The following is a 25,346-nucleotide window of genomic DNA, read 5'->3' on the forward strand; positions in this document are numbered from 1 at the left end:
CTCTATGGCAAGTACAGATTTAAATGAACCATGCAGTATTAAGACCACCAAATCGAAAGTGCTCTAGAGAATGAAGAGGCTAAGATTTTATGGGATCTGGCAATTGTCACAGACCAAATGGTGAAGACAAAGAGACCAGACATAGTTGTTGTAGAAAAGAAGACAAACCAGACCCTGTTAACTGATATTGCCATACCAGCAGAAAGAAATATAAAAAAGAAACAAGAAGAGAACAAGAGGTGTGAAGAACTCTGTCACAGAGTGGAACGATTATGGAAAACTAGAACACAGACACTCCAGTGATCATAGGAGCACTTGCAATGATCTCTAAGGGCATGAATGGGCAGCTCAAGCATATATTAGGAGTGCAAGACATCATGATCAGTTTTCAGAGTAGCAACTGTGTTAGTCTGTTTCTGCAAAAAGAAAAGGGTTAGGGTTAGAGTTAGTAGCCACAGCTGGGCTGTGGTAAGAACCATGGCTGCTGAAGGAGCCCATACCACTGTGGGGAGCCCTGGACCCTCCCCCTGCCCTGGGCGGGGGACTGGACAGCCCGAGACCAGGGCCTGGTTCATGCCTTCCCACCCAGGGTGCCCCATCCATGGCAGGTGGTGGGTCCAGTCTCCCCACAGCAGCCTGGGTTCCCTGGACAGCCATGGCTCTTACCACAGCCCAGCTGTGGCTACTGGCCTGGCCAGGGGGTGGGGACTGAGAGGGGAGAAGAGGAGCAGGGTTTTTTTAAGTTCATTGTCCTTATTCTACTCCTCACTCCTTCCTTTCCTTAGAATCATGAAATGTATCATCTCACAATCACTTTAACCCAGATTGCCTTCCAGCTTCAGATTCACAACTAATTCCTCCCTGTAGGTAAGAATCCACTCTAAAATGGGTATTCCAATGGTTACTTCCTCCACTTTATGAAACAGTTAGTCCCCAATTCCAATAATTTACTGGAAATTTTGGGTTTTGCCATGTTACTTTTTTAAAGTCTCCCATTATTACCAAGTCTTGTGTTTTGGATACTTCTGCTATTTATTCTAGAAATGCCTCATCCACCTCCTGTTCCTGATTTTGTGATCTATAGTAGACCCCTGCCATGACATAACCCCGATTTATCTTTTATCTTTACCTAGAGAGGTCTGCCTCTCACCACCTTCTGGCCCTCAGAATGAGTGTATATAATCTTGATGCATAATGCAATTTTTTCTCCCCTTTTATCCTGCCTGTCCTTCCTGAAACAGTGATACCCCTTTATTACAATATTCCAGGTATGATATGTATCCCACCAAGTCCCTGTGATGCAAATTAAGTCATATTTTAGTGTGTGTACTAACACTTCCAGTTCTTCTTGCTCATTCCCCGTACTCCTTCTATTTGTGTATAGACATCTCTGATGTTGAGCTGATTCCTCCACTGATTTCCCTCTTATTGCTCCTGTGACCCTATTGTAATTTTCCAGGTCACCCACAACATCTAGTCCTTTTTTGTGCTTACCTATGGGCTTTTGTCAGCTGCCTCCTCTGAATCTAGTTTAAAGTCCTGCTCACTAGGTTCGTGAATCGCTTTCCACAGATGCTCTTTCCTTCTTGTTAAGGTGGACCCCCTTTCTTCCCAGCAGTCCTTCTTCCTGGAACAGCATCCCAGAATCAAGGAACCCAAAGCTCTCCTGTCAAAACCATCTGTGCAGCCATGCATTCATCTCCGGGATATGCATGTCCCTGCCTGGGCCCTAACCCTGAACTGGGAAGATGGATGAGGACACAACTTGTGTCCCAGACTCCTTCACCTTTGCTCCCAGAGCCCTGTAGTCACTGCTGATCTGCCCAGGGATAAACCTGGCAATCTCATTAGTGCCCATGTGGCTGAGTAGCATGGGCTCGTGGTCAGAGGGACAGATGGGCCTCAGCAACCTTTCCATAACATCTCGGATGCGGACTCCAGGCAGGTGGCACATCTTCCAGGATATCAGCTCAGGTTGGCAGATGGATGCCTTTGTCCCTCTCAGAAGGCAGTTCCCAACCCCCAGCACCTTAGGCCTACTCCTTTTGGGTGTTGTGATCATGAACCGCCCAGCCTTGGGGGCAGGTGGCTCATCCTTCTCAGCCACTGGGGTCTGTTCCTCACCAGTACAGCATACTGCTTCTTGGCCACAATGGATGAGGGACCTGAGTGTGGGGTGAAGCACTATCTACTGCATGAGTTGGCCAGCAGCCAGCTCCTCCCCATAGAGCAGCTGGTTCTCCTTCCTACTCTGGTGCTGCTGTAGTCATCTGTAGTTGGCTAGCATCCTCTATCCCAGGCATGTGTGTCCTGTCAAAGTCCTCGTGCTCCTGGCTGTTACACAGACAAGCCACCTCTTTCTGCAGCTCTCTTACCTGCTTCTTGAGGGATTCTACCAACAGACACCTTTCACAGTGGGTGGATCCCCCATCTGGCTTTTGTTGGCAGGGACATGCAGGATGCATTCCCAGCAAGTCAAGACCAGGGCCTGGGTGGAAGCCTCCAGGGTCAGGCTGTATGTCTGACACAGACTCCCATGTGTGCAGGCAGAGGAAGAGCTACCAGTGGTGTTGATGACACACCATTTTCCTCTCATTGTGGGCTCTTCCTTGTAGAGTACCTGCAAGTTAAGGAAAGGAAACAAACAAACAAAAAAAAACCCCAATAAACCCCTACCTCCCTGTTTTCCTTTAATGGTCAACTCAGATGGCTTATTTATTTTTCTCAGTTGCCTTCATCTCACCAGCCATGTGTCTGGTGTGGGGCAAATCATTCTCTCCTGTGATTCAAGGTGGAGGTACACCAGTCCTATCAGGTTGATGGTCCATCTTCAGAGATTGATGCAACCAGAGCATTTGCAGAGGGCTGGGAGGGAAAAATATGTATTGTGCTTCCAACAAGCCACTGTACAGATGTGTTGGCATAACTTTATAACTATGTTTTGTCCTCCACTATAGATGAAATGGGCATTAGGTGACCCCTGCCCTGGCTTGTCCCTCACAGATCTCTACAATTCATGGATGATCCATGACAAACAGAGCAGAGGGTAAGACAGTCAACATGTTGATGGTAGAAATCTTGGGCTGATTCTAACCAACTCTGTCATAAATATTCCTTGAAATCTTTAATGCTGCGACCCTGCAGGAAGCAAAGCAAAGTTTCTTTGCCTCCAGCAGAGCATCTGCTAAGTCTCAATCAGCAGATTTGGTTCAAGTAGTGGCCTGAGATTTCTTAATTCACTGGCTCTTACAAGCCTCTCCTGTTGTGAAGAAATTTCACATTACTTAGTGGGTAAAACAGAGTGGGTTTGGAATAAACTGGCTGTTTCTGTGGATGCAGGTAATATCTTGAGGGGACAAAGGCTAAGTCTTCTTTGCTTTGAGTTTAGGCTGAAGTTACTCAATGAAGCCAGATTATGCCCCCTTTCTTTGTGTTGAATAGTACCATATTCAATCCCTGGAGCACCACTAGAAACAGAAATGTTGTCATGGCTGTTTAAGTTTCAATGAAAACATCTTTAGTTTAAAATTTCCCCTGCAGTTAGCAACACTGACCTAGACACAACAGCCTAGTTCTAGTATCATATTAGCAAATGAGAGCCAACGTGAAACTAACCTGTCTAATTTCAATGTCCAAGACAGGTAAAAATTAAAAAATTAAACAAGGAGCGTCAATGATCAGAACGCTAAAATAAACAAAATCTTACAATTTCCATAAGGCCATGTGTGTAGTTCTGACCTTTATCTTGCCAGCATCTCTGTAAATTACAAAATATCAGTGTGATGCTGTCCGTGCCCACACAGGTGATAAAAGGGTTAATTTGAGCCTGAGGCCAGTTAGGCTACCTGGCTGCAGCTGGAGGGTGGGCCAGCCTTAATGAAAGATGTGGCCCAGCTGGGGATGGAGCTGGGTGCTGGCTACAAAGAAGGGAAGTGTAGATTAATAGGAGGCTTCAGGGGAAGAACTATAGTCCCTTTCTGAGTAATAGAGAGTGAACCCATAGAGAGATGGAGAAGCCCCTGGAGTGGAGCATGCTTTGGTGGTGAGCAGGACCTGGAGCTCCAGGAAAGAAACCCAGGGAGGTGCTCAACTGAAGAGCTTCAGGAGGGAGTTTACATGGTGGGTTGGTCTCTGATGGGAGAGGCCAGTGGGGGTGAAGGAGACTTCTGTAGTGGGCTTGGGAGAAGGCAGACAGCCTTGGGGATAGATGAGTATGTAGGATGCAGAGTGGAGGTAAGAGTCTAGGGTGGGAACTCTTGAGGGTGTGTACTGCAGAAAAACTGAGGGCTGGGGAGGATGCACTAAAGGGTGAGGGCAGAGGTTGCTTTTGTTGTGTTTGTGTTTCACTTCTGAGCTTGATGTAAAGACTCCAGGGAGAAGCCCTGGGGCCATGAATTTCCCAGAAGAGTGAGACTCTGGAGAGGTGGAAGTGATCAGACCGATGACCGGTGGCATACTGCCTGTTTGGGATGTTGCTACCCCACACTTGAGGTGACCTGGCTGGAGGGCTGAGGAACAAGAGACAGACCACTGTGGAACTGGAGCAGCCACTTTCAGGGGACTCTAGAGCAGGAGATCCTGCTAGGCTTGCCCAGCCACATGGGGACACTCCAGCGGGGAGTCCACCTTTGTACAGTCAGTATAATAAAACAATACTATGGTGATATATATCAGGGATGGGCAACTTTAAGGTACTAGAGGGCCACTAAAAACTTTTAGCTGGGGATATGATGCTGGGGGCGGATGTTAGGTCCTGCTCCCAGGGCCCTGGGGATGGGGGGTGAGTTAGCATTTCCTGCACTCATGTGTCCATGTGAGGTCCTCCCCCTGTGATACCCCTCCCTGCCCCCTTCCTGGCCCTGGTGCTGCTGGGTTGCCTGCCCTGAACTTGGCTGTGGCAGTCCAAATAAAATGATCTGGTGGGCTGGATGTGACCCCCCCCAGGCTGAAAGTTGCCCATCCCTGATATATACTACAGAATTTGTTATGTCTGACAAGTCATGGTATTAACATCTGTATACCTTGGGAGGCTCAACTAGCTTCTGCTAAAATTTCCTTCTTTGAATCCATTGTAAATCGTTGAGCTCCCCAGGTTAAGAATTTCTACTTCACCAAAAATCATTTGCAGGACTGTGATGTCTATTTTTATATGAAGCCCTGATCTCCTGGTCTTGGTATTTCCTCAGAATAGACCATGAAAAGGGATCTGATCTGGTGCAAAGTAAAGATTCCATCTGAGCAAGACTGAGAGGGAGGGAGCATGGCTTAGATTCAGTGTTAGGACCAGAGTTAGCCTCCTCGTGGCTCAAACAACACCCAGGTGGATCTCTAGGTAGGTCTGAAGACAGTCTGTCTGGCTTTTCCGTCTGTGTCCCTTCTTGGTGATCTTCTAATGCCACTGGAGCTTTTTGTGACCATGTGATCACTAACCATGTAGTGGCATTCCATGTTAAAAGCACCACAAAGAGGCTATGCCCTTTTGGGGCTTGCCTTGGGGATTACAGGACCAGAGATGGGGCTGGAGGAAGGCTTTATTTGCCTTAAGAGCAGTTGTGTTGAAAGCTGGATCTACAAAGCACTTGGTTATAGACTGTCTGTGTGGAAACCAGCACAGAACAACATCACAGGAAATATCCTCATTGTTTCCCTACCCTGTAATATTTTGTGTTGGACAACTGCTATACAAGAGGTGCTTGTGATTGGCTGTCTGAATTCTGAATTGCTGTTTGATTTGACCATATTCCTGCTCATGGTGGCTTGCTCTTTGTGAGCAGTTCAGGCAAACACAAGCCCCGTATTGCAGAATGGAGTACCCCTCACTGCCAATAAACAAGAGAATCCATGTGCCACCAAAGGTATTTGCTCTTGCTGTTTCCTGTCCTCGGAATCCAAGGATTGAGGGTGCCAAATGTCTCAGTCTGAGACAGCCCTGCTAGGTATGAATCGAAGGACTTTGTGGTGCAGAGCAATGGGGGGCAAACCTGTCCTGCCACTTGCCAGACTGAACCTATAGTGTGGCTATATAGGACTCCAGCTACAGAGGTGGTCAGCCTAGCACCAAGCAGACACAGCTCTAGTATGCACAGTGTTGAGATAAGAAGAGGCATTTTAGGGGACAGTTATAAATATAAAGGAAGCATTGCCCTGCAACATGGTGCATGGTACAGCTGCTACATCCGGAGCTTTGTAGAGCTGGGGGAAATTTTCTGAATTTTGAAACTTTGACAAAATTTGAAATATTAAGAAAACAAAAAACCCTGGGGAAATGTTTGGTGACTTTGCCTCCATTTCTCAACCAGTTGTAGAGCTGATCAGGTTTTTTTAAATTTTTTAAAAAATTTGTCACAATTTCAGACTTAGGCAAAGCTGGGAAACTTTTTCCACAATTCCACTCTCCCACACCCCATTTTTCCCTATTGTCTGACCAACGCCAGTGCTTAGGCTTGCAAGCCTTACACTGAGCAGCTGGGTTGCTCTGAGAGCACTCTTGGCATAGAAATGCCCCTTGCCAAAGAACTGACTGTTTACATTGCATTACAGTGGTTGGTGGTACCTCAGGGGCTTCTCACAACTTGTAACCTTGGCTGTTCCTTTGGCACTAGGTGAACAAATCTGCCATTTCCACATTACTGGGGTGAGCAGTTTTGCGGTTTGTTCTGTTGTGTTGCGTTGGTTGTGATTCTCCATAACAATCTGCTTGGCTCAGAGGACACTGATTCAGGCCAGATTCGGAAGGATTTGACCAGACCACTGGGACTAGCAGCTCTATTCTTGCAAGGAGTGTGGTGTGATCATTACTGACCACAAGTGGTCAGGGCTTCGGTTTAATACGTTCCGGCACCCTCTAGCTCCCATGTTAGAGCATTGCTGACCCCCCAAGCATCACCTACTGAGTGACCAGTACTCCTAGGAGGTCTTCCAAGAGGTCTTCCAAGCATGGGTTAGGCTGAGCCCTGCTTAGTTTGTGAAGTCCAGTGGTATCGCTTGTTAGGGTTGTATAGAGGATGTCAGAGGTAGTATAATGGTGTCACATCTTAGTGTATGCACAACATGGTTCAGATGACATGTGACCAAGATTCATCACTGAATTTGGCCCACTAGTAGGGTCATTAGCTTCCCCAGCTGGGTACTGACTGGGAGTGCAATGTGAACATTGGTCCAAGCCCCTTGTGGTATCCCATGTCAGGGTGCTATAGATTCAGGGGATAAGTGGAAAATAGATGTAGCTTAAATAGAAAAAGTGGAATAAAATCATGCCAAAGCTTTGCAGACACTACTGCCCATGCAGTCAACAGAGCAAATGGAGCCATCTTGGTTGCTGGATGCTGTGAGTTGATCTCTTTAAACAGCAGGAGTGGAGTACCATGCTGACTCCTAGGAGCAAAGGTAATAATGCAGATTGATGACTAACACTTTCCCTCCTGCCACCTGCAGATCAAAAGACCCCTGATACCTGTCAGGCCTAAGACGCTGGCAGTGGCAGAAAGTGGATACTTTGGTTTTGTTTGATGTCCCTGTAATTTGCACAGACTCATTAGGAACACACTTACCCTGTTCTTCAGCCCGACACGTGTTTCCACTGTTTAATCAAATTTGCCGAGTTCTTTCTGTTTTTGTGCTGGCTCCGGGCTGTGTGGCTCTCAGCACACCGACCCCTTTCTCTTTGGAAGTGGGCTCTGTTGTCTCTGATAAAGCAGTGCAACGACCCAATTAGGCTGACTGCAACTCTGCAGCTCTTGAGCCGTGGTGGGCTTTTAATATACCTTTAGGAAGCAAGGCTGCCCACACTCAAGCCTGCTCCCATTCCCATTGAAGTCAGTGCCATGACTGCTATTGACTTAGTGGGAGCAGGAGCTAGCCCCTCTGTCTACTGTGAGTGAATATGTCTAAATGAAGGAACAGGACAGTGGGAAACCTGTTTTTTATTAGCCTTACCCAGAATTTTGCTTAATTAAGTATTTATTAAGCAGAGATGAAATAATCTTTTTTGAAAGAGGAACACACATCCAGGAGGGTTGCTTGTGGATGGGAGATAACAATATCCAGTTGCGGAGACCTCTTCTATTTCTTGTTCCGAGAAGATAGACTTATCAAGTTGGGTGTGAAAAATCACTAGGCTGTATCAGCTGCAAAGAGCTCCCCACCACTGGTCCTGGAAATGGCACCGTATGAACAAAGCCTTATCTAAGGGCTGTCTCATAACTTCCTCTCTTTATCAGTTTAATTAATTCTTATTGTTGTCCAAGCCTGGCTAATCAGTGCCCATCAATAGGATAAGCAAGAGGGGATGGATGCATCTGCTCTGAGCAAGCAGAGTGAACAAAGCTCTGTGTTTGCCCTGGCGGTGTGCTCAGTGCAGTGCAATAATGGTCTGCATCATTCTTGGTTACAGCCAATAACCCTGAGTGAGCTCTCCCTTGCCCAAACATAGCAGGTTATCAATGCCTGGCACGTTTTGGTGGGTACCACCCAGCTTGATCCATCTTATTTGCAACAACAAAGTCATTGTGAGATGGTTTGTTTGTCAATCCAAATTCCAAGCTTTTTGCTGCGGTTAAGTCACACACCTACCTTCCCACCCCTATCCTCTCCCCACTATGTACACACTTCCTGCTGGCAGAAATGGTTTGAGCTCAATGTGATTCCAACTGAGCTAGCAGCAAGCAAGCTGTGGTGAGCTGAAGATGCTGCCAAAAGCCCTTGCTGAGAGATAGCAAGGGGAAGATGCTGGACTGGGATTCAGGTGGCCTGGGATCTATTCCCACCTCGGCTAGTCGGTGTTCCTGTGTTCTATGGCAGAAGCCACCAGATCCTGAGACAGCAGCAGTGTATATATGCAGGTAGTTAGGCCTGGTAGGCTTGCATAAAGTTAGAATTCATAATTGTTTAGATGCCAGTCATGTCTGTGTGGCTTCCTCATATCCTTCTCCTTGTGTGGAGAGTGAAGGCTTCAGCCAGCGACTTTAGCCAAGTGAATTTACTTCTCTGCCTCAACTTCCTCATCTGTAAAGCGGGGATGACACCTACCTTTTTAAAGCTCTTTGAGGTCTATGAATGCAAAGCATAGTGCCACTATTTATCACAGGGAGCGAGAACCTCAGGCTCCATAGTTACTGTACATGGTTCCACAGGAACATAAGGATAGGAGCAGGCAATGCATCTTTCACATCTGCCATGGTCCGAGAAGTCAAGAGATGGACACCACTTGCTGCCTGAGCTAGAGGCAAAGTATTGAAGTGACTGCTGCCAAGCGGGCTGGGTTGGTGGCTGGTGATTTAAAAACAAAAATATGGGAAAGGAGGCTTATTCAGATATTCATGGTGGGTTTTTTTTAAAAAAAATCTTCCTTCTATGCTAGAGACAGGCAAAAAACATTCCCCTGCCAATATGCAACCAACCCAGCCTCTGTTTTCAATCCAGATAGAAAACAGCACAGTCTTCCTAAATTCCCTCCCTACCCCCATGGCAGAGTATGGCTCCTAGTTCTGAACACAGAATTCACTAAGTCCCCCCCTTAATGGACTAAATTCCACATAGTGCACTCATTGACTATCAATTCAGTGCCTCAGTGCTGCTACATTCTATCCCATCAAGAGGACACCCATTCCACAAGTTCCCTGCCCCCTCTGTGAAATACCCTATCTTTAATGTAGGGAATAAATATAAACATCTTTATAATTCTGGTCTGTGAGCCAACCTCATATAGACCAGCAGGCTTAATTTTATCCTAATCCTTAGCTCATTTTAAACACTAGGGGCCAGATTTTTAAAAGGCACTTAAAGAAGCAAATAGGTGCTTAGTGGGATTTTCAACAGCACTTAGGAGCCTAGTTTCCCCCTAGTCCCCATCTACATTTTTAGCTACCTCAATAATTTTGAAAATCTGGCCTTCGTGTAAATGAGACTCAGATCTTGAGGGTGAAATTCACTCCTGGGCAGGGAGCCTGCTAGGCAGCTCTCTAACACCACATTCTACAGGCCATTACCCTCTGATCCCACTGAGGGTTACTAAAAGAAACTACACCATTTGCTCAAGAAACTCCCTGAAAAAGCACAGGAACAAATCTGCACGGTCACCCCTCCCTAGAACCATGACCAGGGGTATTCTATCTGCTACCCAAGATCCATAAACCTGGAAATCGTGAACGCCACATCATCTCAGGCACTAGGACCCTGACAGCAGGATTGTCTGGCTATGTACACTCTCTCCTCAGGCCCTAAGCTACCAGCACTCCTAGCTATCTTTGAGACACCACTGACTTCCTGAGGAAACTACAATCTATTGGTGATCTTCCAGAAAACACCATCCTGGCCACTATGGATGTAGAAGCCCTCTACACCAACATTCCACACAAAGATGGACTACAAGCCGTCAGGAACAGAATTCCCAATAATGTCACGGCTAACCTGTTGACTGGACTTTGTCCTCACCTAGAACTATTTCACATTTGGGGACAATGTATACCTTCAAATTAGCAGCACTGCGATGGGTACCTGCATGGCCCCACAGTATGCCAACATTTTTATGGCTGACTTAGAACAACGCTTCCTCAGCTCTCATCCCCTAACACCCCTATTCTACTTGCACTACATTGATATCTTCATCATCTGGATCCATGGAAAAGACGCCCTTGAGGAATTCCACCATAATTTCAACAATTTCCATCCCACCATCAATCTCAGCCTGGACCAGTCCACACAAGAGATCCACTTCCTGTACACTACAGTGCTAATAAGCAATGGCCACATAAATACCACCCTATACCGGAAACCTACTGACCTCTACTTACCTACATGCCTCCAGCTTTCATCCAGACCACATCTCACAATCCATTGTCTACAGCCAAGCTCTAAGGTACAACCACATTTGCTGTAATCCCTCAGACAAACATCTACAAGATCTCTATGAAGCGTTCTTAAAACAATACCCACCTGCTGAAGTGAAGAAACAGATTGACAGAGCCAGAAGAATACCCAGAAGTCACCTACTACAGGACAGGCCCAACAAGGAAAATAACAGAACACCATTAGCCATCACCTTCAGCCCCCAACTAAAACCTCTCCAGCGCATGATCAAGGATCTACAACCCATCATGAAGGACAATCCCTCACTGTCACAGATCTTGGGAGACAGACCAGTCCTTGCTTACAGACAGCCCCCCAACCTGAAGCAAATACTCACCAGCAACCACACAACAAAAATACTAACCCAGGAAATTATCCTGCCAACTCTGTCCACATATCTATTCAAGGGACACCATCATAAGACCTAATCATATCAGCCACACCATAAGAGGCTCTTTCACCTGCACATCTACCAATGTGATGTATGCCATCATGTGCCAACAATGCCCCTCTGCCATGTACCTTGGCCAAACCAGACAATCTTTACGCAAAAGAATAATTGGACACAAATCGGACATCAAGAATTATAACATTAAAAAACCAGTCAGAGAACACTTCAACCACCCTGGTCACTCAATTTCAGACCTAAAAGTCAAAATTCTCCAATAAATACCGTCAAAAACAGACTCCAATGAGAGATTGCAGAATTGGAATTAATTTGAAAACTGGACACCATTAAATTAGGCTTGAATAAAGACTGGGAATGGATGGGTCATTACACAAAGTAAAAACTGTTTCCCCATGCTAACTTCCCCACTGTTACTCTCACCACCTTGTCAACCGTTTGAAATGGGCCATCCTGATTATCACTACAAAAGGTGTGTGCGTGTGTATGGTCTTGGTTTTTTTTTTTGTTTTGTTTTTTTTTTCCTCCTGCTGATAATAGCCCACCTTCATTAATTGGTCTCGTTACAGCTGGTATGGCAACACCCATTGTTTCATGTTCTCTGTGTGTATATCTTCCTATTGTATTTTCCACTGCATGCATCTGATAAAGTGGGTTTTAGCCCACAAAAGCTTATGCCCAAATAAATTTGTTGGTCTCTAAACTGCCATAAGTACTCATATTTTTTTTTTGTTTTTTGCACTAACACTATGAACCGTTTATATCCGGCTTAAGAGTGACACAAACATTGCATAGCCCTTGCACTGCCCCCTCGGCACAGTGGCGAGTTTCACTTGTAATCATCATCTCTCAAAACCAAATGATCCCCGGTGTTGTCACTCTCCCCTTCTTGTGCTACACTGGACTCCCTGCATCTCACTAAAAGGACAGCCCAGTGGTTAGGAGGCTGACTTGGCAGACCTGGCTTCAAGTCCCTGTTTTGCTGCAGATTTCCTAAATTGCCCCACATGTCAGTACAACCTAAGGGGGAGACTGTGGATGAGTCGTAACCGCTCTGTGCCCAAGTCTGTACCACATGGATAATAGCACTGCCCTACCTTGCAGGTTTGTTGTGCAGGTAAATACATTAAAGCTTGTAAGGTGCCCTCAAAAGTGGGCCAGATTAAATGGGACAAGTGGTGCTGATGTGGTGTCCCTGAATGTATGCGCCTCACTCTTTTTGGTACAACATCGCTTTAATCTTTGCCTGGAGTTGTCAATTAACTTTCCTGCTCCCATCAGAAAAGCCTCTAGAAAGTGAGTTTCCTTGGCAAAAACCCTTTGATGCAGGAGAAAACTGTCACAGTAGGTGCTATGTATCTACACTACAAGAGCAATCATATTGGAGAACTGCAGTGGTGCCAGTAGATCATTTAGTATCAATATTGGCATGGAAGCAATCTTGCCAGGTAGCCATGGAATGAGAGCGCTTTTTAAAAAAAAAAAAAAAAAAAAAATGCTGGACACTAATTAATTGCATTCCTATGGAGCTGTTTCACATTTGCATGAATGGGCAGCAGTACAGAACCTTGATTAGACCTGTTAATTCTCCAAACCTGCTCTTGACTGCATCTCCTCAACACTAGGATTACACTAAAGCTTTTCCTTTTTGTTTTCTGGGGGTGTAATCGCTCCATGCTGAGATCAAGGACAAAGGGCTGCTCAGATTCCACCTTCCACACCCTTGTTTAATGCTTTGCACCTGCTCCCCGAGATTCAAAAGGAAAGGTTTAAATATCCCAGCAAGTTTCCTAACAGAGGAGAGCACCTGGCTATGCCCACCCCTATCCATTTCCATCCAGTTTCTCTTCCTTTCCATGGGACTGTTATCTCTGTGCTATAGATAAATACACGTTTTCCTTTCTGCCTTCTTCTCTCGCCCACACCTTGCATCTTCACTGTTCCATTGGAAAGAGCTGAGGGACCCAGGCCTACCGAGGGGTGTGTTTTACTGGCTCCCATGATGTGGAGGAAGGACAGGATGGGCCCAGTCCTCTGAGACTTCCAGGGTAAGTTTTGAGATCTTGTGCGATTTGGCATGAGTTTTGGAGCGATAAGAGCCATATGCTCACGGTCACTTCCTATTTGCTGGTTTCCAGTAGTTAACCCTCCCTCCCTTATCTGGGTCTCACCAGGCTGTGCTAGTTGCTGCTTTGGGGCTAGGAAGGATTTCCCCCCCCCCATACCTGCAGAGGCTGGTTGGGTTTTTTCACCTTCCTGGCAGTGAAACCTAGGGGCTGAGTTTTGTGAAGCCAGAGGGCAGGAATTCTCCCCTTGCCGAAGCACACAGTTTGGACCTATGTGAGAGTCATTAGGTTGTCACAACTTTTGGCAGGTGCCCAGTGCAGGAGCTCACTGATTTAGGCTCCAGATCCAAAAAGGTAACATAGTGGGCATGCCGAGGGCACTTCCTTATGAGATTGGGGCATTGGAGCAAATGCAAACCAGGGCCAGGGCACTACCCCAGTATATAGTAAGGAGAAAGAGAGAGCCTGAACACAGGGCTTGGTGCAAGCAAGAGTTGAGGCCTGACCCAGAGGCTGTGAACCAAAGTCAGGCCATGTATTGGAGCAGATGCTCACAAGTTCACTGTTCAGTACATGAACTTGGCAAAATGGTTGCTAGTGTACTAGGCACTAAAGAGTTATGTAAATGTACTCCCACTAATACAGATGTAGCACAAGATAAAATGGTTTAACGAAATAACAAATAGGGATATTTGATCCACATTATTCACTTGATGGTGGTGCTGGCTGGAGGTCGAGGTCCCCTCTTGCCTCAACCTCCAAAAGGGGGAAGGGATGCTAGTGGGTGAGTAAAGGCAGCCAGAAACTCTCCTAGTATGGTGATTGGTGCCTCCTGGGGTAGGAACCACTAGTATTGGCAAGGGATCCATGGGGGGTGAGTGAGTTGCTGGGCTGTCCCCCATGTAATTTGACTAATAACATTGTAGCCTGGTTAAAACCAGCACCATGTGTCCTTGCCTGCTTCTGTGCGGTGAGCACACCAAGTTCCAGCTATCTGGCTCAGGGCTGTGTTTTCTGTAGTGGTGATTTTGCATTAAAGAGTCCACCGCATGGGAGGATTAGTCGGTAAGCAGGCTCTTCCTCTGATATAGCTATGCTGAGCATGGGTTCAGCAGAAGAGAGGTTCACTTTTGGCTCATTTTGCAAGAGCTACTGCCTATGGACCCCCACTCACCCCGTTGTCTCACCATAAGAAGCTCTCCTGAGACAAACTGTGGGTTGGGTAAGAGACCCTGCTAATTGAGTTAAATCAGCTCTAGCATCTGGCCACCAGCTGGCTCAATGAGCAATGCCAGTGAAGGATAATTAATGATTAATTCACACAGCTGCTATTGTCATTACAACCCCGATTCTGCAAAGTGTTTAAGCACATGCTTAAGTCCGTCCCTGTTCAGCCAAGCACTTAACCATGTTTAATGTTTGGCAGATCTTTTGAAGTCAATGGGACTTAAGTGCTCTGCTGAATGATGCTGTGGTGGGAAATACTTGGTTCGCCTCCCAGTGATTACATATCCAGGGGATGGATACCTGCTTTCTCACCATTTGATTGTTGGAACCTCACTGGGACCTCATTCACCCTTTCATCATATTAATGACTGCTTCTTTAAGCAGCTAGTCCTGGAACCCACAAAGGGAAAGGCATTTCTTGATTTAGTCCCAAGTGGAGCACAAGATCTTGTCCAAAAGATGAATATAAGGCTTTGTCTACACTTCCAAGTTTTGGTCACCAAAAATCGCCTTTTGGCGACAAAACAGTGAGTGCAAACATACTGCAATGCAACTTTTGTCAGGAAAAATGCCCAGTTTTGGCAACAAAGCACTTCCACCCCTATGAGAAACTTTTTTTTTTTTCCTTTTCCCTTCCCTTTATTATCAACAAAGATCCAGTGTCAACACCATGCCTGATTTAATTGCTTTATTTGGCCTCAAGGAGGTGTCCCACAATGCCTATCCTGACCACTCTGGTCAGCAGTTTGAACTCCACTGCCCTGCAGCCAGGTAAACAACAACTGAGCCCTCCCCCTTGCAAGCCCCAGGAATTTTAAATTTCATTTCCTGCCTGCTGGCTCGGCATGGGGAGGTCTCATGGCATCATGGTGACCATGGCTGGCTGCACCAAAGGCGCTCCCGCCTGGACCACTGTGGAGCTGTTGGCTCTGATCAGTGCACAGGGAGGAGTCTGAGCAGTCCCAGCTGTGCTTGATCCATTTGAATTGGGATGCTTGTGAGCACATTTCTCAAGGCGTGTGCAAAAAGGGCTGGGAGCGGGACACCCTGCCGCGCAAAGCATAGATCAAGGAGCTGAGGCAGGCGACTGTCAGGTGAGGGAGGCAAACAGTTGCTCCCGTGCTGCACCTACGACCTGCTGTTGCAATCAGGAGCTGGGCGGTGTCCTGGGTGGTGACCCTGACTCCACCGGGCTCTTGGGGAATGGAGGGGACGGAAAGAGGACCTAACCAGGGGGATGACATTATTGATGAAGAGGTGGAGCTAGACGAGGATGTGGAGCTCCTGGTGGCACAGGCGCCAACTTTTGTCAGTGCTGGTGGGTGCTCACGCCAGCCTCGCCCCTGTCCCAACTCTGCCCCTCCCTGCCCTTATTGGATCCCTCCCCCAATCCACACCCCAGCCCTGCCTCCTCCCCCAAGGGCACCGCATTTCCCCCTCCCTCCCAGGCTTGCCACATGAAACGGCTGTTTCGCAGCACAAGTGCTGGGAGGGAGGGGGGAGAAGCAGGATGCGGCAGCACGCTCAGGGGAGGAGGCAGAGGCGAGCTGGGGGCAGGGCGGGGAGCTGCCAGTGAGCGCAGAGCACCCACCAATTTTTCCCCTGCAGCTGCTCCAGCCCGGGGGCACCCATGGAGTTGGGGCCTATGCCCAGTGGGGCAGGGTCACCCAGTGGGGCAGGCAGCCAGGAACTGTTCTCCGTGGCTGAGATGCCTAGCCCATCTCAGCAGTTGCTTTCCGGCGAACAAGAAGTAGGAGATGAGACCCCTGGTAGGCAGCTGTGGCGCGTGTAGTGCAGAGGTGGCATCAGGGCATAGAAATGTGGGAGGCTGGCTGTGTTTCTGTGCAGCTAATTGGTGTGGTGGAACAGGGTGCTGATGCGCACACAGGTCTCCAGGAAAGTGTCCTGGAGGTACTCATTAATCCTCTGCCACAGGTTCAATGACAGGGCAGCTTTGTTCCTTCCCCCATTGTAGGGCACTGTCCCACACCATTCGGCAATTGCTTGTGCAGGGACCAAAGCAGCACATAGGTGAGCTGCATACAGAGCAGGGCGGAAGCCGCAAGCATGCAGACGTACCCTGGCTTCCCTGCTTACCCTCAGCAGTGAGATGTCTGCTAGAATGATCCCCACCTGTAGAAAAGCGTGGGATAATTTTTGAATTATTTCTCTCTAAAGCTGCATCACAACCCCTGCAAAGACTGTATGTTCTTCTGTCCAGGTGCAGCCCCTTCTACCCCCAACTAACACTCACTGTATTTTGGGTGCTTGCAGAGATGTATGGCTGGCAAGGGTCAGTAAGAAAGTGATTGATTAGTATGTTGCAAAAGGTGCATATAAGTGAAATGTTTCAGTGCTGTGCTTGAATTTAACAATCCCGCTTCTGTGCATTGTCCCCTGTGCTTCACCAGACGTGGCCTTCAGGAACACCCCACACCTCTGCAGACCATCTACGCCAGATAAGAAAGAGGCCAAGATGCAGCAAAAAGACATGTTCCGGGAGGTATTACATTTTAATCATTTTCTTACTAGGATATGCAGCCCCAAACGTCAACATAGCCTCCTAGGGAAAAAAACATGGAATGCACCATGGAAGCAAAGATATACATTACTGCTGCTCATTGTCAAAGTGCTCTCTCAAAGCATCCCTAGTACGCTTGTTCTTTTTGCTGATTTGAATTGCTGCTTTCTGGGCTCCTCTGACAGCCCTGGTATCTAACTGTTCAAACTCCGCAGCCAAGTGCTCAGCACTCCACCTCTGAGCAAACATTTCACCCTTAGATTCACAGAGATTTTGCAAAGTTCAGCACGCAGCTATGACCATGGGAATATTCTCCTCATGAAAGTCTAACCTGCCATAAAGTCAATGTCAGGACACCTTTAATCTGCCAAAGGGACCGTCATCCAGCACCTACTCAGCTAGTTGTTGAAACTCTCCTTACTGCTGTCCAGGCTTCCCCTGTAAGGTTTCATGAGCCAGGGCTGTAAAGGGTAAGCTGGGTCTCCCAGGATCGCTATGGGCATTTCCACATCCCCCCACTCTGGAAAGAAAGTCCCTGCTTGCAGCTTTCTGTACAGGCTGGTGTTCCTGAAGAAGCATGTGTAACGCACAGGGCCGCCCCTAGCTAGTCTGGGGGCCCTACGCAGCCCCCTTTCCGTGGGGGGAGGTGTGGGGCCCCAGGCTTTCATGGGGTGGGGGCAGGGCTGGCTTGGAGAACAGGGGGGAACCACCCCGCAGCACTCACCAGTGGCACAGCTGTGGCCAGGCTGCTGCACTTCCTGCTGCCAGTGAGTGCAGACCAGGCCCTGCTGCACAGCTCAGGGGAATGGGGGTGGGGTAGGGGTGGGAAGAGGCAGGATGGAGGCTTTGGGGGAAGTGGTGGAGTGGGGGCAGGGCTGGAGCAGAGTAGGGGCGGGGGCCATGGGGAAGAGGCAGAGCAGGAGCTGGAGCAGCACGTAGCTGTACAGGGCACCAGGAAATTTGGTGCCCCACCTTTCTACGCCACCCTGCGTTGATGTCTGTGAAACGCCTATGGTGATCCACAAGCACCTGCAAGACCAGGGAGAAGTGCCCCTTCCTACTGATGCACTCTGTTGCAAGGTGGTCTGGCACTAAAATTGGAATATGTGCATCATCTATTGCCCCTCCACAGTTAGGGAAACTCATCTCTGCAAAGCTGTCTACTATTTCACACATTTCCCAGAGTCACAGTCCTTCATAGCAGGATGTGATTTATTGCCCTGGTACACTTGTATTAATGCAGCCCCAATGGTCAACTTCCCCACTCCAAATTGCTTTGTGACTGACCGGTAGCAATCTGGAGTCATGAGCTTCCAGACAGTGATTGACACACACTTCTCTATGGAGAGGGCAGTTCTCATTCTGGTGTCCTTATGCCGCAGCTATGGGCCAGCTCAGCTCACTGTTCCCTTTAAAAATTGGAAATCAAATCCTACTGAGCAAAATAGAAAGGAGCCTAAACCCTAGCAAATCCTGTATAAAAGTATAATCATAGAATCATAGAATATCAGGGTTGGAAGGGACCCCAGAAGGTCATCTAGTCCAACCCCCTGCTCAAAGCAGGACCAAGTCCCAGTTAAATCATCCCAGCCAGGGCTTTGTCAAGCCTGACCTTAAAAACCTCTAAGGAAGGAGATTCTACCACCTCCCTAGGTAACGCATTCCAGTGTTTCACCACCCTCTTAGTGAAAAAGTTTTTCCTAATATCCAATCTAAACCTCCCCCATTGCAACTTGAGACCATTACTCCTCGTTCTGTCATCTGCTACCATTGAGAACAGTCTAGAGCCATCCTCTTTGAAACCCCCTTTCAGGTAGTTGAAAGCAGCTATCAAATCCCCCCTCATTCTTCTCTTCTGCAGACTAAACAATCCCAGCTCCCTCAGCCTCTCCTCATAAGTCATGTGCTCTAGACCCCTAATCATTTTTGTTGCCCTTCGCTGTACTCTTTCCAATTTATCCACATCCTTCCTGTAGTGTGGGGCCCAAAACTGGACACAGTACTCCAGATGAGGCCTCACCAGTGTCGAATAGAGGGGAACGATCACGTCCCTCGATCTGCTCGCTATGCCCCTACTTATACATCCCAAAATGCCATTGGCCTTCTTGGCAACAAGGGCACACTGCTGACTCATATCCAGCTTCTCGTCCACTGTCACCCCTAGGTCCTTTTCCGCAGAACTGCTGCCGAGCCATTCGGTCCCTAGTCTGTAGCGGTGCATTGGATTCTTCCATCCTAAGTGCAGGACCCTGCATTTATCCTTATTGAACCTCATTAGATTTCTTTTGGCCCAATCCTCCAATTTGTCTAGGATAATCAGGCAGGCCAAAAAATAATTTGAAGAGCATCTAGCAAAAGACACAAACTAACAGCAATTTTTTTAAGTACAACAGAAGCAAGAAACCTGCTAATCAGTCAGGCTGCTGGACAATCAAGGTCCTAAAGGAGCACTCAGGAAGACAAGGCTGTTGTGGAGAAGCTAAATGAATTATTTGCATTGGTCTTCACTGCAGAGGATTGTAGGGAAATTCCCAGAGCTGAGCCATTCTTTTTAGGTGACAGATCTGAGGAATTGTTCCAGTCTGAGGAGTTAATAGAGGAGGTTTTGGAACAAATTGATCAATTAAACAGTGATAAGTCACCAGACCCATATGGTATTCTCCCAAACTCAAAGGTGAAATTATAGAACTGTGGTATGTAGCCTATCATTTAAATCAACCTCTGTAGCAGATGACTGGAGGACAGCTAATGTAATACCAATTGTTTAAAGAGACTCCAGAGATGATACTGGCAATTGCAGGCCAGGAAGCCTAACTTCAATACCAGGCAAGCTGGTTGGAGGGAAAAAAACAAAAAAACTATAGTAAAGAACAGAATTATCAGACACGTGTAGATAAACATTATATGTTGGGGAAGAATCAACATGGCTTTTGTAAAGAGAAATCACGCCTCACCAATCTATTAGAATTCTTTGAGGGTGTCAAAAAGCATGTGAAGAAGGGTGATCTATTGTACTTGGACTTTCAGAAAGCCTATGACAAGGTCCCATACCAAAGACTATTGAGCAAAGTAAGCAGTAATGGGATAAAAGGGACCGGTATCTGGGTAAAAGATAAGAAACAAAGGGTGGGAATAAATTGTCACTTTTCACAGTGGGGAGAGGTAAATAGCTGGGTCCCCCTAAGATCTGTACTGGGGCCAGGGTTGTTCAACATATTTATAAATGATCTGGAAAAAGAGGTAAAACAGTGAGGTGGCAAAGTCTGCTGATACAAAATTACTCAAAATAGTTCAGTCCAAAGCTGATTGAAAAGAGTTACAAAGGGATCTCGTTAAACTGCGTGACTGCGCAACAAAATAGCAGATGAAAATCAATGCTGATAAATACAAAGCACATTGAAAAATATAATCCCACCTATATATACAAAATGATGGGGTCTAAATTAGCTGTTTCCACTCAAGAAAGAGAGCTTGGAGTCATTGTGGAGAGTTCTCTGAAAACATCTATGCAATGTGCAGTGGCAGTAAAAAAATCTAACAATGTTAGGTACCATTAGGAAAGGGATAGATAAGAAGACAGAAAATATCACAATACCACTGCATAAATCCATTGTATGCCCACATCTTGAATACTGCATGCAGTTCTGGTCACCCCATTTCAAAAAAGATATTAGAATTGGAAAAAGTACAGAAAAAAGAGCAACAAATTATTAGGACTATGGAATACTTCCATATGAAAAGAGATTAAAAAGGCTGGAACTGTTCAGCTTAGTAGAGAGATGACTAAGGGGGATATGATACAGGTCTATAAAATCATGACTGGTGTGGAGAAAGTAAATAGAGAAGTATTATTCGCCTAATGCACGAACTGGAGTCAACCCATGAAATTAATAGGCAGCAGGCATAAGGAAGTACTTCTTCATACAATGCACAGTCAACCTGTGGAACTCCTTGTCAGGTGATATTGTGAAGGCCAAAACTATAACTGGGTTAATAAAAAGAATTAGATAAGTACAAGGATAGGTCTATCAATGGCTATTAGCCAAGATGATCAGGAATGCACCCCCATGTTCTGGGTGTCCCTCGCCTCTGTTTGCCAGAAGCTGGGAAGAGACAGAGGGGATGGATCACTTGATAAATGCCCTGTTCTGTTTATTCCCTCTGAAGCACCAGGCACCAGCCATTGTCAGAAGACAGGATATCGGGCTAGATGGACTATTGATCTGACCCAGTATGGCTGTTCTTAGGTTAATATCACAGTACTTTAATTTCATGTCCTTTTAATCATATAACAAGATGCTCACCTAAGTCATCTACATCTAATGCCAACCATGCAAATTTAGATAAACTCAGGACAGACCCAAAGCTTCCCCCCAAACCCAAAGATCATGCAAACTGTTAAATGATATTCACAGACTGCTAATATTTTTAGAGGGTTTTTTTTGTTGTTGTTGGTTTTTTTTTTGGCTTGGATCTTTAGGTCTGGATTTGTCTGGGTCTGGAAACACCCAGACTCTTCTTCTGAGACAGTTGAGCGTGTGATGGGTGAGATTTCCAATTCAAGGTGTTTTCAGATTCTCAGGTGGAAGGTGCTACGAAAGTGTCAGATATTAGTTTATTTAAGGGAGGGACACAGCTGAGATCACCATCTCTACCAGCTCCTGCTGAATCCTACACTGCCTGAGATGCAAATGGGATTGGACTTTAAAAACAACAGTTCCAGCCCATCTCTACTAGTAGAGTTAAAATGGTGCAAGCCTCCTAGTGTGGATGAAATTATACTGGTATAAAGGTGCTTATACCACTATAGCTTATTCCCTCAGGGATATAACCATGTCCACTCTAGGGGTTGTACTGGTATAAGAATTTTGGTTTAAAAAAAAAATCACATCCTACTGAAAGAGTAATACTGGGGCAAAACCTACATGCAAAACAGGCTAGAAGGCAGACGTGTTTCAGTCTAGGATACAGTTATTACCATTACTATGTAATATCTCCAGTGTCCTATCTACCAAGCACTGTACAAACATTAGTAGCTTGATTTTCTGCAGCATTGAGCACCCACAAATCACACAGAAGTCAATGGGAGCTGCAGGCATTCACCCCATCTGGAAAGCAGCCTCTAACTAACTCACACCACACCTGCCTGGTAGGTTGCATTATTACCATTTTACAGAAGGGGAAGCTGAGTGACATACGGATTAAAGGCTCATTTTATTTTATTTTTTTTGGAAAGAGCTCAGCTGATTGGGTGCATGCTGGATGCTGAAGACTTCAAAAATCCAGTGCAATTGTGGGTGCTGAATGGCTGTGAAAACCTGACCCTGAACAACTAGTGCAAGGCCTCACACTAAGTGTGCAACAGGCCTGGGACTTGAACTGGCTGCCAGGCTTGCACCCAGTCCATTAGACCAGGCTGCTTCTGGGCCTTACTGCAGAACTGGTTTTGCTGTGGCCAGTTAAATTCACTCCTAGGACATTAGTGCTGCTTTGATGTTGCTGCCTGACTCCATGTTTGCTGGACCTTTGCGGACAATCCCATAAGCAAGTTGCCATCCTCCCTCCTTAGGTTGTACTGACATCTAGTGGAATGCTGCAGAGTGGATGCTGATGGTCTTCGGTAGCATCCAGCTGGAGAACAGGGATGATACAGCCTGATGTGACTGGCCAGGGAGCCGGAAGATGAAACTATAACTTGGACATTGATATCTGATAGGGAACAGGCTGTGTTGTGGATGGTGGTGTGAAAGTGCTCCTGTCTAGACACAGATGCCTGCAATAACTGCAGGGATTGGGGAAGGCAATGCAGAACCTACCGGGCCATGGCTAGATACATTGCTCTGCTGGAATATTCACTCCCTCCTCCCAGTATATCAATCCCTCTTTTATGAATGTAAATTGCCTTGTTGCTATCAGGTGCAGGCAGGCCTAATGGGTGGATTAGCCTTCTTCAGCTGTAGACACCCCCAGCTGAGAAATGTTATCTGCATTGGGGGAGAGAGAATTGCTACAGAGCCAGGGATTCTGAAACCTTCACAGCCCCCCTGTTCGTCTGTGGGGTTTTTTCTTAGATGATGTCTTGTGAGTTTATTTCCAGTGTGGTGGTCATTTGTCATGCAACTTATATTAAAAACACACTTCTATATTATCTCTATCTGTATTACCCCATAAAAATTGGATTGAGATCAGGCCCCACTGTGCTGGGTGCTGTATGGACAAAGGGTGTGAGGGGAAGCAGAGGCAGGAGGTGATCACACAGTAGGCCAAAGCTGGGACTAGAACCAAGATCTCTAGACTCCTACATCCTAGCTATTACACCACATCGCCTTTCTAGTGTTAATATCTATCGTGCTATTTTAAAAAAAACTTGTGGATTTTAGCACTAGTGAGGTGTCCTAGCTTGTCAGTGTTAGAGACTGTCAAGACCTCTGTGCACCTTTTAGCTCAAGCCCCATGAACAGCACTGCACATCACCAATCGAATTTTCCACCAACAGAGACATCAAAAACAAATCTCCCAGCAAAGAGATAATGCAGCCCAGGCCTGGCCTGGAGCATGAACTTATTGGTTACAGCCAACATTTCCAAATCCATATTTAGGCCCCTAAAGAGAAAACTGCTGAATATCCAGGGCCGGATTAACCTTTTATGGGCCTGGTGCCAAAAATATTTGTGGGCCCCAGTCAAGACTGATTCCCCACTCTGGCACTTCGAGTGCAGAAGGTGGGGGCCCACTAGGATTTTAAAAATTAATACTGGCCACTCCTGGCTTGTATTAAACTCCCAAGTTTACAGCTTTTCTCTGATCTTGGTTTGGTAAATGCTGCCACCACCCAAATGCAAAACCCCTTTTGGAACCTAGGAAGACACACTTGGGAATTCCTTCCTGTGTGGTATCCTCCAGCCCTTTCACTCCCCCCATCCTCTGGGGAAGTGCTGAGAAAGAAAACAAAGGAAATTAGCTGTTTTCACCAGCTAATTAAACAACATATACCACAAACCTCTTAGGACACCAAAAATCCAATCCTGTTCTTAAAAAAAGGTAAATTTTTATTAAAACCAAAAAAGAAAGAAAATACATCTGGAATTTAGGCTTTTGCTAGATTTTAAAAGAGCAATTCCAAAAATTAAGCACCCAGAATAGCTTTCTTGGGGGTTCAGCTTAAAGGTTACAAGCAAAGAAAAGCAGCTGGGGTTAGCACAGAGAAGTCCATTAGCCATAAGAAATAAACAGAAATAACCCTAATTGCGTCTTTCTAAACATTCATGGCGAGTTCCAATTAAGTAATTCTAGGTATTATCTGATGATTTATGATCATACCTGGCTTAAAGCTTCTCATAGCATAACTGATCCCCTCTTTCCCGGAGAAAAAAGAGACACAAAAGGGAAGGTTTTTCCCATTTTAAAAAGTTCTAGCCTTCCCTTTGGCTCTTTTGGTCGGGCATCCACTCCCTTTCCTTCACCTGGGGGACTTTGTTAACCCTTTACAGGTAAAGCAAGCAGAGAACAGCCACCAAGAGGGACTTTATAGCAAACTGGCTGGGTGGGTGTCCATAAAAGTGAGCTACCCCCCACCCCGTCATTTATCACAGCCCCTATGGGGGAAATGGAGCATAGTGCAGAGAGGTCAGTACCTGAAGTGACAGGCTGGCCAGGGGCACTGGGGTATGGCATGGCAGTGGCGGTCCTGCTCTGCCCAGCCCAGTGTGAGGGCACTGTTTACAAGCTGGCAGCCGTGAGATGCACACCTCGGGGGCAGGCCCATGCTGCATCAGACAGCCTCCCATCCAACAGCCCCCATCTCCCTATGCCCAGCATCCCCCCCCCAGACCTTGCTGGGTGTAGGTGCTGGGCAGTGTGGGAGTTTGTGTGTTTTGGGGAGCTAGGCAGTGGGGTGGTAGTTGGGGGGGGCACTGGGCAATAGGGGAGGTCTGTGTGTGTTGAGGTGCTGGATCTGCCTGCCAGTGAGAGAGGTGGAGAGGAGCCCTGTGCCAGCCAAAAGGAGCAAACGGTGGTGGGAGGAAGGGGCCAGGCGGTGGAGAGGAGCCAGCGGTTCAGGAGTGGAGTGGGCCATGCCAGGGACCCTTTTGAACATGGGCCTGGCACCATGGAACCACTGTAAACCCGGTACTGTGAGCATCTGTAATTCATGTGAACTTCAGGGGGGGCTGGGGATACTCAGTGTCTCTGGAAATATGTCTGTTTCTATGTAGTGGCCTAAGTATGGATTTAAGACATCCAGGTCTGAATATTCTGTTGTTCATACTGGCTAGCATCTTGT

General features: G+C 46.8%; 1 long non-coding RNA gene across 1 annotated transcript; it reads left to right on the forward strand.

Moving 5' to 3' along the window:
• Nucleotides 1–3,945: 3,945 nt before the first annotated feature.
• Nucleotides 3,946–23,137, forward strand: LOC119843135. The gene is made up of 4 exons (XR_005288870.2): nucleotides 3,946–4,119; nucleotides 13,205–13,299; nucleotides 16,956–17,047; nucleotides 22,635–23,137. It is a non-coding gene; the product is annotated as an uncharacterized LOC119843135 (long non-coding RNA).
• The last annotated feature ends 2,209 nt before the right edge of the window (nucleotides 23,138–25,346 follow it).

The sequence above is a fragment of the Dermochelys coriacea genome, chromosome 14, assembly GCF_009764565.3.
Source record: "Dermochelys coriacea isolate rDerCor1 chromosome 14, rDerCor1.pri.v4, whole genome shotgun sequence".
Taxonomy (NCBI): domain Eukaryota; kingdom Metazoa; phylum Chordata; order Testudines; family Dermochelyidae; genus Dermochelys; species Dermochelys coriacea.